Genomic DNA, 13,912 nt, shown 5'->3' with positions numbered 1-13,912 from the left:
TTCAGTTGCCAGGCTAACTGAGGCTGTATTCATCCCTGTACCCGTACCTGCTCCTTGGGTGAGGATGGCGGACACCCAGTTATTGCCAATGCCTGTTCCGGTTCTCCAGGTGAAGGCAACTGTGACCCTGCCGACTCCTGCACCCGTTTCAGTTCCCTGGGTGGGAGCAGCAGAGGTCCAGCTAGCTCCTGCGTCTAAACGGGCTTCCAGGGTAAAGACAGGAAGAACCCAGCTCGTCCCTGCGCCCGTATCTGTTCCTCGGGTGGGGATGGCTGGTGTTCGGCTAGGCCCAGTACCCATCCCTGTTCCCCAGAGGAGAGCAGCTAAGAGTCAGTTACCTGATTAGTCGCAAGTTCAACAACCATCACAACTTTTGTTTCAGCCATTAGCTCATTTATCAGCTCAGTTTCCTGTTTTATCACCAGTTCAGTCTCTAGTTCAGTCTCTAGTTCAGTTTCTAGTTCAGTCTCTAGTTCAGTTTCTAGTTCAGTCTCTAGTTCAGTTTCTAGTTCAGTCTCTAGTTCAGTTTCTAGCTCTATTACTTGTTCAGGCTTTAGCTCTGTTTCCAGGTCCCTCTCTAGCCCAGCCCTGTTCACTTGCTGTCATCCTCTGCTGAAAGCTCTGGTGAGCTCATCCAGTCAGCTGAGGACTGCATCTTTCTGACAAAGCTCAGACAGACTGTTAGCACTGTACGTGCCCTGTGCAGCTACAGTTAGCTTCACCTTTTCCGCACCTGCTGGCTCTGCATTCGACTCTGCTGGGGGTTCAGGAGAACTGCTCCGGCACCTTCTCGTCTCCGCTGGCGGCTCTGGTGAGCCTGTTCATCCGCCAGAGTAAGAAAGTAAAAAGTAGCTGAGCTCTGCCTCATGAGCAGAGAAAAAGAAGGAAAATAAAAAGTGGCTCTATTTTCTGTTGCCTACATTGTAGAGGGCGACTTTGTCTCTAAACAGGAAAATGAGGAGTCAGGGGTTAAAGTGGATTCAGCAGGTGGAGGAACCCTAAAATCAGTTGTAATGGCTCAGTGTTGGAAAAGAATCATGACTCACATAATTTCTATTGAGAGCTTCAGTAGATTTTCTGAATGTACAGGCTGTGATCAGCTGACCTGCTGCTCTTTGTGGATTTACACAAGTGAATTCAACCAGATGTCAGCAGATGTTTTATGAGTTGAACAGGCTGATTTCCATCCTCTACACTGACAGTAAATTGTTTATGCTGTCTTTATATTAGACACTATTCAGCTGGTATGAAGGTGGAATTCAGTGAATCTAAGCATCATGAGCTTAACTGCAAATTCATCTCTGCTACACTTGATGTAACCAAACTGAGCATGAAACCACAGCCACTGTGCAGCAGTCACACACTGTTCTGTACTTAAATCCATCACAGTGCAGCAAACTAACCTGTTTATCCTGCACTAACATGCAACTTTCAAATAAACCAGTGAGTCTGAAAGGAACTTTTAAAGAACACCGATCACATGACCTGTTTAATTTTGCCTCATTTATTTTCTGGTGACAAACGCCCCCTGTTGCCTAATGCTCAACTTATCTGTGAGCTCTGATGAAATGAAAATCTATTACACTGATATTTTGTTTTTATCTTGCAGGTCAGTGAGTGAAATGCACCCAGTAAAATCAACAGAAAAAACTTCACATGTTCTTCCACGTTCGTAGAGAGGATCTCATGGTTCGTAGAGACAGCTGCCAGAGACGGAGAAATGCAAGGACAGGTACAGATAAACTCAGCCTGAAAACATCTAAACATGTTACAGGAGTAACAAAACAACACACTTCACTCTGATGTCAACAGACAATTTTACATCTTGTAGCTGAAAGTGTGCACAGAATAATGATCATGATTTGGATCATAGACGAACATTAACTCTTCATGTGCTGGTGAGCTGCACTGAAACTGTGGCTGGGTAGACTCTGTCAAGTGTCAAGTGTCTGTTATTGTCATTACCATGTGCAGTCGTACAGTACAGAGTGAAATGACAGCTTTCCTCCGAGGCCCTGGTGCTACATATGACATATAATAGAAAAACACGGCACTACGTAAAGTGCAATGTGCAAAAAATTGCAAAGAAAACAAGACAAGACAGTGCAACACTAGACAGAACAGGGCGACACAGACACAAGACAGTGCAATGGAAATGTGCAAAGTGCTGAGTTTTGTAGACGAGTGCTTAGCAGTGACGTGTATGAAGGTGTGTGTGTGTGTGTGTGTGTGTCAGTCCAGTCACTAAGTGTTCAGGAGTCTGACAGCTTGGGGGAAGAAACTGTTCCATAGTCTGGCAGTGAGGGCCCGAATGCTCCGGTACCTCTTTCCAGAAGGCAGCAGGGTGAAAAGTGTGTGTGAGGTCCTCCATAGTGCTGGTGGCGTTGCAGATGGAGCGGGTGCTGAAAGTGTCCTTGGTGGAGGGAAGAGAGGCTCCAATGATCTTCTCAGCTGCTCTCACTATCCATTGTAGGGTATTGCAATTCGATATGGTGCAGTTACCACACCAGGCAGTGATGCAGCTGCTCAGGATGCTCTCGAACAGTCCCTCTGTAGAAGGTGGTAAGAATGGATGATGGCAGATGGGCCTTCCTCTGCTTCTGCAGGAAGTAGACACGCTGCTGGGCTTTTTTGGTTATGGAGCTGGTGTTGAGGAACCAGGAGAGGTTCTCCACCAGGTAGTGACCAAGGAATTTGGTGCTCTTGACAACCTCCACAGAGGATCTATTGATGTTAAGTGGGCAGTGATCTCTCCGTGCTCTCCTGAAGTCAACAATCATCTCTTTTGTTTTGTCCACATTCAGAGACAGGTTGTCAGCTCTGAGATGAGTTTGAATCCCTGTGATCTTGACCTCAAGTTCAGAGTCAACTTTTCTGAGATCACCTGTGATTTTCACATTTACCAGAAGTGCAGCTGCTGAGAGGCTGAGGGGTAGCCGCCAAAATGTTTTAGAAGATGAAAAAGTTCATGTGAGACAAGATTCAGCTCTGTTAATTTTTTTATACTTTTATTTAAAACATATAAATGTGTGTGAAAAGGTTCTTCCTCAAATCACATTTTATCGTCACAGGGAGAAGATGATCTGCAGGATCCTGCTGCTCATCATCCTCACCTCATGTGTCTCTGGTTAGTTTACAGCTTCACTTTATGAACTCCAAATAAAGCTCAACAACAGATTTGTTCCAGTTCTCAGTGTGTCTGCTCCTCTCTTTCCCTCTCTGTCTCCTCAACAGGATCATTTGTAGTCAATGTGACACAGACCTGCTATCAGGCAGAGGAGAACCACAACATCACACTGGAGTGGACGTTCACCACCAAACCTGACAGATCCAACAAAACTCTCAACATCCTCTGTGAACTCTTCATCAGTGATAAACTCTCAGTCCTGTATCAGGTTCATGAAGGTGTTGAGGTGTCAGAGTCTCAGGATGAAACGTTTTCAGGACGAGTCCAGAGTGACAAAGACGCCCTCAGAGAAGGACGAATCAGACTTCAACTGTCCAGACTCAGGACTGATGACTCGGGTCTGTACAGAAGTGAAGTGCAGACAAATGATGGCTGCAGCTTTCAGGATTGTAAACTCAGTGTTACTGGTAAGTTGATTGAGTAGAACTTTTAAACTGAGTGTCATATTTTAGTTGAACTTTAGGATAATAAACTTTGGTGAAACATTTTATGAACTTTCAGGATAAAAGAATATTTTCTGTCCTTCCAGCAGCTGCTGATGAGCAAAACATCAAACCAACAGTGAACCCACAGACAGAGAGTCGAGGAAGGATCAGCCTCTATGCTGCACTCACACTGACAGCAGCTGCTGCAGCTCTGCTCATCACACTGAGTTTAAAAACCAAAGTCCTGAGATTTTAACTGTGGATGCTCATAGTTACAATGTGCAGTTTTCTACTTTTCCTAATGTTACTGTTTATAGTAAATTATAGTAGCACCATATGATGGGGAGATGAAACAAACATTGGATGAAAAACTGTTGGGTGATATTGCATCTGAATGGAAACAGAATAACTTTGTTATTAATCCTCAGGAAAATCACCTCCAGAGTGAGGAAGAGATTTATTGCCACCGGTACAAAGGATTTCCTGTGACGGTTAGTTCTGCATTTCGGGGCGATGAGTCTTTTGCTGCGGGTGCGCCGATGGTCCAGCATGGAGGCGTGCATGGGGTGGGAGGGGTTGTCCATGATACAAAGAAGCTTTTTTAGCATTCTCCTCTAAAACACCCCCTCCAGGTTCTCCAGTCTGACACCCAGGACAGACCCAGCCTTGTTAATCAGTTTGTTCAGCCTGTTGGCATCGGCTGTCTTCACCCTACTGCCCCAGCACACAGCTGCAAAGAACACAACACTCTCCACCACAGCGTCATAGAACATGGTCAGCATTTTCCTACCAACGTTAAAGGACCTGAGCCGCCTCAGTAGGAAAAGCCGACTCTGCCCTTTTTCAAAGACAGCACTGCTGTTCTTGGTCCATCCAGTTTACAGTCCAAGTGTACCCCCAGGTCTCCACGTCAGCCCCTCTGATGGTGACGGGGTAGGAGGAGGAGCTTCCTAAAGTCCACGATCAGTTCCTTTGTCTTTGTGATGTGAAGTTGTAGATTTTGTAAATATGAACACTTCACTGAGTTCTTTTGATTCCTCAGAGGCATCCGATGGAAGACAAAACACTGCTCAGTTGACCATTTAACACTTTATTACTTCTAGAAGGGAGATGCGTCCTGCACGACTCGCTGCTGCGGATCTCAAAATGGTGGTGTGCCCCTAACAGTGTTATTACAGACGCTCTCTCATTCTAGTCTAAACAACAGTGTCTCAGTAACTTTCCACTAGAGATGGTCCCCTCTTATCTACATTTTCCCAGGTAAGTGTGAGCGAGAGTCTGCAGCTTTCTACTCTCCAAGGACACAAGGTCTCATGCATTTATTTTTCAGGACTGTGTCCACTTAATACTACACTGTATAACTTTTAACACTTATTAATAAAAAAGCAGCATTATTGAGGCACTGCAAATTATTTATTCCCAACAATTTCCAGCTGCTGTTTGTGATAAACTTTAACATTTTTCCTTCAGTTTTCTTTCAGTGATGACACACAAATATGTATGACAGCAGGTGTGAAAACAGGAGTGCTGTAAAGTGTGCTGATGACTCTGTTATTGTTAGTCAGCTCCAGGATGATGAGAGCAGCCCAGTCCTTGATGATGCTGTTAGATGCTGTGATGAGTCCTGTCTTCATTTAAACAGACACCATCACTGATTTTAGAAAATGCACTCATACACAAGAGGTCACGTCCATTAAGGGTCAGGGTTTCCGCTTCTACACTCATTTGTGTCCAGAGCGTCTAAAATAACTGCTGTGATTTATAGTTTGCTTTTTCTGATCTTTGGAGTCAGAAATTTTTGAGGACTCAGCTGTGAAACTGACTCTGATGATCTGTGAAACATTTCGATGACTCTGTCCTTGTGCGTGTTTGAGAATAAAGGGTTTCTGTTCTTTATACACAGTATCTTCTATTACTATTATAAACTACATCTCCATTATTCAAGGCAATCTTCAGGGTGCGATCATCCTTGGTGTACACTCCTCCCACCATCACCACAAATCAGGTGAAGCACAAGGTCAACGCAGCTCAAAATATCAGTGGTTACTCAGCCCAGTGTGATAGCAGAGCATGAAACTCACAACAAAAGCAGTTTGTTCACATTTTTTGGTTTGTTTTCTTTTTACTGACACTCATAAATTTGTAAGGAACACATTTTAATTTGATGTCTGCAGCACCAGCCTGGTGTCTAACAGCAAGCACTGGTTCACTCTGTGATGAAGCGACAGCATCCGCCCACCTCTGACTGTGAGTTCAGACAAGTGTGTTGTAAGCTTTCATGGAGAGTCTACCTAGTTTTGATGCTGCTGCAAGCTGAGAATTATTATCAGAAATAAAGTTCACCTGACTGAAAAGGTCTTAAAAACCTATCAGCATCAAACCCTCCTGCCCCTAAATGTTTCCACCTTCATCTTTTAAAAGTTAATACTGCGCACATGTGCATCAGTCAGTGCACATGAGAGAAAGCAGATGAAGAATCGTGCTCAGTGACTCAGGAATAGTATTGAATTTACGTTGAAACACAATTAACTAGATTAACAGTTGTTACATGAGCTGCCATGACACTGCTCTGGCTTATCTTCTGCCGTCTTTGGACAGTTTTGGAGCTCACCATCACCACAGAACCCAACTCTGAGGTGAGAACAGTTCATGTCACGTACAGCTCCGTGGACACGTTCCTAATCAGAGCCACACAGTAATCCAGGAGCAACTGAGTGAAGAGATCCTGCAGGACTAAAGCACACAGCTACATTCAGACACATAAGAGGAAACGCGGCCATTAGAGAGGAGTGCAGCTGTACTAGGAAGTACAACTGCATGAGAAATAAATTATTATGTTGGAAGTGATTTCTGAAGTAAGAAAAAAAAAGAAACATTGGGCATTGTGTTAAAGTAGTTCCCAGTTGCTAACATGCCAATATCATAAGCTCTCATATTTTCATGTTGGGTCTAGTTCAGACATTTATGTCCAGATTTGTTATTATGCATGTAGAATAACGCAGAGTCATAAAGATACTTGCAAATCAGGTCATTTCTTTATTTTGTTTATAAGCCCTTTAGTAATCCTGCTGACTACAGTGTATTTACCATTTTAAACAAAAAAATACATTTAAAACACATGACACATCAGATATGACTTTTTGTGTTAGATCCTGGTTGGACAGAGAACAGAGGGGGTCACTGGTCTAACAAACATTTCTGTAGCCCCAACTTTAACCTTAAAACTTTAAAAAGTAAAATATTTTAGGGTAAATCAAAGTGCACGTTTTTCTTGCTTCCATTGCAGTGGTTGTAGTTCTTGTATATTTGGTCAGTCAGTGTAATAATCAGGATCATGAACAGGATCAGATGTCGTGATGAGTGACTGAAGTCAGACTGTAGATTTTCCTTCTTCTAACTTTAATGTGAAACATGTCGCTTGTTCTGTTTGGGAGATCAAGTCCAGTGTGTTCACTAAAATCAGACATTTGAATCACAACATCAATAATTTTATGATCACTAACTTGTTGTGGATTTTATTATGACATATATACCTGTATACACTAGACAAGTAATCATAAATAAATCATCCACTTTGTGTAATCATATATACTGACATATACTATGAACCATCAGTAAGAAATAACATCTCCCTTCAGCCACAGATTACAGCTATGAATTCAATTAATAATAGAGTTTAACCTTTAATTCATTCACATTATTTAGGTGGTTTCTAAGCTGATGCCCTAAATGTCATGGTGCTGGGTCGGTGAGCGTTTTGAGTTTATTGTTATTATTTTCTAGTTTATTCTGATTTTGTATTAATTCTTTGGGTTTAGTTCTCGTGTCTTATTGTCCCCACCTGTGTCTCTGTGCTCTGTTTGTGTCCCCGGGTTTTGTGTTTGTAAAACAGTCTGTGAGGTTCCTGTTTTACTTTGTAGGTCTGTGTCTCGTTATGTCCACCCCTGCATGTCACTTCCTCATTACCTGGTTTGTATTTACAGTGTGTGTTTGCCTCTGTTCGTTGTCGCTCCGTCTGTGTATTTTGGTATTCCTTGCGGCTCTCTGCTCTCCTTTCCCTGCATGTCCTCATGTTTTCAGGTTTGTTTATTAGTTTTCCCAGTTTAGGCTTTAGTTGCTCCCTGTTCCTTATTTCCTGTTTTGTACTTTACTTTCATTACAAATAAACACTCACTCGCACCCCAGCCAGTACCTGCATTTTGGATCCTTCTCTCACTACACCACACGACTGCTGCCCCAGCCGTGACACTAAACAAGCGTTTCTAAACATACGTTAAAATGCACAGATGGTATGGCATTACTATGTTTTTTTATGCACAACAAAACAGCAGAGAATGTAATTCTCTAAGTGTCTTGTATGGCTGAGATTGAATCAGTCTTAGTAGATATTCTGGAAGATCCTCATGCAGTTTGGAGTACGTGAAAAGCATGTCTCACTGTGCTGTAAATAGCCTATGTACTCTTCCAGCTCTCGTGAGGATGCTCTGCATGTAGCACACTCACACAGAGAAGCTGGATGTTGGACGACAACACAGAGGCTCTTTGTTTCACTGCACACGTGTCATTACGCTACATTATATTGCCAAAAGTATTCTCTCGTCTGTCTTCACATACATTGAGCCCATCCTTTGCAGCTACAGCAGCCAACTATTCTGGGAAGGCTTTCCACAAGGTTCAGTTGTGTGTTTATGGGAATTTTTGACCATTCTGATGTTGGGTAAAAAGGCCTGGCTTGCAGTCTCCACTCTAATTCATCTCAAAGGCGTTCTACCGAGTTGAGGTCAGACTCTGCTGGTCAGTCAAGTTCTTCCACACCAAACTCCCTCATCCACATCTTTATGGAGCTTGCTTTGTGCACTGGTGCGGTGTCATGTTGGAAGAGGAAGGGTCCATCCGAAAACTGTTCCCACAAAGTTGGGAGCATGAAATTGTCCAAAATGTCTTGGTACGCTGACGCATTAACCCTCTGGGCTCTATCCTGGGACTTTTCTTTTTTCAACCATTTTCATTCTGTTAATACAAATGGAATGAAATTTCCCAAAGGTTTATATTTGTTCAGATTTTTTAATTTTCAACATCAGCTCCTTAATAATATCAATAATATTCACTATACACCAAATTGTTCCTCTTGACTCTATCGTGGCCATTTTTGGCCAATTGAAACCCATTATAACCACTTTTTTGATTCCTTGTTATTGACACTACTAAATCATGCAATTTAGGTAAAATGCTTTCATTTTAAACTCAACACATGAAAATTGTAGTTTTTAATATTTTTTTACAAAATTACATCATTTACCCATTTTTGGCCAAACAAGCAATTTCATGTAACATTTCTAGTTTCTAGTAGCGGCCTTTGATGGCTGACCACACTCCAATGGACCAAAATAATGAAACAATTTTGACATAGGTTTGATCTTAAGGATCTAATAGTTTGTGTTTGTGCATGACATTGCAGCACAAACATGTATTTGCAAGATAGACTGGAATAAATAATGACGCATCAAACATTACATAGGCTGCAGTGAATTTCTGTGGATGCTATTGAGCTTTGAGGTTCCCAGTCAAACTTAGCTTTGAAGCACATGTTAAAAGCACTTTTACTCTTGTATTTTTCATAAAAAGATATCATACCCAAAATATTAACTCTTTAAAAAAAAAAAACACCAATCACAGGACATTTTGCAGAATTCAAAGAAACAAACAAAGAAACAAACGACAAGTTTGTAAACGTGTCCTGGAGTTTATGCAGGTGCAGACGTTGCTACTGCTGTAAGTAAGCCTAACAGCTTCCAGAACATTTATTCTGGCTATATGGCAAGAAGGTCATCACTGCTTCAAGCACTGTCTGTATGATCTGGTCAGAGAGCAAGGACAGCAAGCAGTCCTCTGCCCTTGAAGAAAAGACATCTGCCCAAGATGAAGAAACTTCCTCTCCAGAAGATGAGGGGCCAATCTCCAAAGAGGCTGACTGCATCACCACTGATGTTGAGTACTAGCCAGTGCCTGAATCCTCTTCTTTGGGGGAGGATTGGGGTTGGGGGGCATGGAGGTGGAGGCCGAGCAGCTGATGGAAAACAACATAGGAGCATTTTCTGAGACCGAGGAGCCGGTGACTGAGTGGATCCCTCATGAAAGGAAAACCATGTGGGTCCCACTACTGAAGAGAGACTTCTCTACAATCCAGTACCCACTGGTATCAAACCAGGGCTCACCCTGTATGCAGTTCCCTGCATTAGCAGCCTGAGATCTACTTTTGACTTTTTTATAACAAAGGAGATCTTTTAGCTGCTGTGCACCCTTACAAACCTGCACGGGAGGTAAAGGTGTGAGGATTGGAGGATTATAGATGAAGTGGAGATGTGAGCCTACACCAGAATAAAGCAATACCTAGCATGTTGGATGACAACACTGGAAGTTCTCAGGAAGTAAAAAAAGGCATGGGGTTCACACTCCAACTGACGGAGGAGCTCCAAGGACGTCTTTCCTTCGGGCACCTTGGCAGAGGAACTCCTCAGATGAAAACTGGCACAGAGGAAACAACCCAGAGCTTCCTCCCCAGCTCCTCCAGTTGCAACAGAGAAAGACTTTGTTGTCTGTCTGTCTTCACCAAAACTACCACGGCGATATCCCACATGCCAAAGCAACGGAGGAATGTGCTTCTTTTGAGCAATCCTGGACTACAATAGGCACAAATACAGCTTGGATAATTTAGAGAGGATGTTGGCACCTCGAGTTGTAGAAGGAAAACTAACTGCTGCCTCTTTTCTCCAATCTCCTGGATATCTTGGGATACGATGTCTTTGTCCCGCCGGAAACAACTTCACTGAAGTGGGGGAGTCCTCTACAACCTACAAATGAAGAGTGATCCTGGGAGAGCTAGGACACATGCTGGTGACCTCAACAACTGCAGAACACCCTTGTCCCTGATTCTCAGGCACTTCTGCCATTGATCTCAAGATACAGTAGTCTGAACCAGAGTGTGACCCACACCCCACCAACAAAATGAGAAGAAGTTGAAAAAGGCGCACCTCCAGGATTGGAACAGCAGCCCCTTGCACCAGGTGTAGAAAGTGTGCCTACAAAAACCACTCTAATGTGGTTAGCACATCCTGCTGCTAATGAGGATGCACACAGAAGCTCACACACACTGGAATATAAATGTTGATCATTTCAGTGGTTATTTGGTCATTAAATGGCTTTTCTGGCCACTAAAACACCATTTGTGATTTTTTTTTTTGGCCATTCATCCCCCCCAAAAAATGATACTAACCTACAATGATGATTAAAAATATATTAGGTTTCATCATTCATATGCTGAATTTTTTTGCTATTCCCCCCGAAAATATAGTAATAATACGTAATCTGACTGGTATTCAAAGCGTATAATTTCTGAATTTGAATTATATTTTGATTTTCATGACTAGGAGCGGTGCTAATTTGAAAAAAATAAGTCAATGAAAGTAGAAAAATGTTTTAATATATATGAATTTTATAGCATTTTGTGAATCTAAACTGGGGGTGGCCATTTTTGACCACAAACAAGCTGAGAGGGAGTTTTTTTGTTTTTCTGTCACTGCACAAAAAAACACAATGCACAAAACTCATTGATACTGTTAATTATTGCTATGCATCTAACCTCCATCATGGTTAGAAAATAAATCAGTTTGCATGTATTATTTAGAAAAAAATAGGGATTTTATGCTTTTGTCCCTATGTAAATCATTAAAATTATGTTATTGAACTGGTATTTAAAGGGTTAAAATTCTGAATTTGAATGAAATTTTGGTCTTGATAAACAGCACTGATGCTAATTTAAAAAATCAAGTCAAAAAAGTGGAAATATTTCTTAATATATATGAATTTTATAGCATTTTGTAAACATAAACAGGGGGTGGCCAAAAGGGGAGTTTTTTTGTTTTTCTGTCACTGCACAAAAACAACCAAAGATGCATAAAAGTCATTGATACTGTTAATTATTGCTACACATCTAACCTCCATCATGGTTAGGAAATAAATCAGATGGCATGTTTTATTTGGAAAAAAATTGGGGTTTTATGATTTTTTTCCATTTATGAGTTCTTAGGATTATGTGATCTAACTGGTATTTAAAGGGTTAAAATGTTGGTCTTGATAAACTGCACTGATGCTAATTTTAAAAATTAAGTCAATGAATGTGGAATTTGTTTTTAATAAAAAAAATTTTTTTCATTTTGTAAACGTAAAGAAGGTGTCACGGCTGCCGGGGTGAGCCGTGTGGTGTTGAAGGAAAAGGACCCAAAATGCAGGCAGTTGACTGGTGATGAGAGTGATGTTTGTTTACAGACGTGACAAAAACAGGAAAGAAGGGTGGGGAGATAACTGAGACCTAAAGTGGAGGAAACTAAAGAACAGACCTGAACATGGGACAAAGAACACACTGAAGTATACAGAGTTACACAGAGAAATGCAGACGAGCAGAGGCAAACACACACTATAAATACACACCAGGTAACGAGGAGATGACACGCAGGGGTGGACACAGCGAAACTAATGGACATAACGAGAAGCAGACCTACAAAGTAAAACAGGAAACACACCGACTGTTTTACAACACAAAACTCGGGCACACGAACAGAGCACAGAGGGAAGACACAGGTAGGGACGATAAACATGACAACCAAACCCAAAGAACTAATACAAAATCAGAATAAACACCAAACACAAGATGAAACCAAAAGGAAACACAAAACGCTGAGTCAATGACCCAGGACCATGACAGAAGGGGTGGCCATTTTTGGCCACGAACAAGCTGAGAGGGAGTTTTTCTGTTTTTGCTCTCCCTGTGCAAAAATAACAATGCTTTATAATCAATGTTGATGTGAATCAATCACATGTCCCAGACTCTACTATTATTAATACAAGAAATTCCAGTAGCACTGCAGATAACATTGTGTGATTTGAGTTTTGTCTTCCAACTGGTGCAGTGGACAAACAAACTGGTGTTTAAAGGGTTAAAAATGTAAAAAGTAATAACTATTTTATATTTATGAAAAGAACTGAAGTTAGTTAAAAGCTTCATGCAGAAAAAAATGACAAAAAACATAAAAACAATAAAAATTCAGACCCAATCTGTTGGTGGACACCTTTGGCCACGAACAAGCTGAAAGGGTAGTTTTGAACAAACCCAGAGAATGCTAATTTTATGACAACAAGGGAAACAAACTCATGTTTTAGAATATTTGACGTCACATGTCACTGTAACTATAAACAAAATCACAGCAAGAGAGAAAAGAAAAATAGAGAAAAAACTAAGAAACAGTAAAACGATATGAGTGCAGGCGATTAGCATGAAGGTTTACGGTGTACAACTTTACCTCCAGTTAACGGTGCAGAATGTAACGGTCCAGCTGAGCAGAAACGTTACCGGCCGCCCTGACAAACACAGGAAGACACGCCCCTTTTCAGGAAGTAGCGCAAAGAATTTTGAAACTATCAAGAGAACCACAACCTGACACTGCAGTAGAAGGAACTCATATAATATTTGAACTCCCAGTCCTGTATTGTGTTCATGAAGGAACTGAGGCTCAGAGTCTGTCCAGAATCAGGACTGATGACTCTTGTCTGTACCTGTGTGAGGTGAATCAATGTCATGGCTTTGGCAGATTTATCTTAGTGACACTGGTAACTGGATCAGGTAATTAAGTAAAATTTTAAACTCCTTCAGTTCTACATGACTTTCTTTTCAGATGAATAATAATCTGCTTGGAAATGTGTGTGAAAATAATTTTAGTGGTTATTAGTGATTTTAAATACTTGTTTAAGATGTGTTTGTGTCTCTGCAGCAGGGAGAGAAAACCTGAGACATCAAACACAGAGAGAGGAGGAAGGATCGGCCTCTACTGTGGACTGACAGCAGCTCTGCTGCAGATGGTCGATATCACTTTAAATAGAACACGTGTTTGAGTAGAGGCATAAAAAACACAATCACAATAGCAAATGAAATATAGCCATCCCAAATCCACTCAGTTGTGTGGATGTGCAGAAACAAATTAAGAGCAATTAGAGAAAGAATAGAGTCTTCAGACCCTCTTCTTCTCCATGTACCTTGAAACTATAAGTGAAGTTGTGGTAGAAGTTTTTTTTTTTCTGATTTGTTTCTGTTGCCGTGTTTCCATTTATAAAGCTATTGGTTTATTATTACTTATATTGCAGTAATATTTCTGCTGTCTGCCAGTTTTTGACTCCTCTGATGAAGCTGCAGTGTTTGTGTTCTGCTTTGATCCACAGTGATCTGCTTCTTTATTGTCTGATCTCATAG

At 41.4% G+C, this 13,912-nt stretch overlaps 1 pseudogene; it reads right to left on the bottom strand.

Moving 5' to 3' along the window:
• Positions 1-13,912, bottom strand: part of LOC146390380 (polymeric immunoglobulin receptor-like) — a 45,235-nt pseudogene that overhangs the window by 8,171 nt on the left and 23,152 nt on the right.

The sequence above is a fragment of the Perissodus microlepis genome, chromosome 3 (genome assembly GCF_051167445.1).
Source record: "Perissodus microlepis isolate ML-2025 ecotype Zambia chromosome 3, ASM5116744v1, whole genome shotgun sequence".
Classification (NCBI taxonomy): domain Eukaryota; kingdom Metazoa; phylum Chordata; class Actinopteri; order Cichliformes; family Cichlidae; genus Perissodus; species Perissodus microlepis.
The sequence above is the reverse complement of the archived record's forward strand: the minus strand, read 5'-3'. Positions and strand labels throughout refer to the sequence as shown.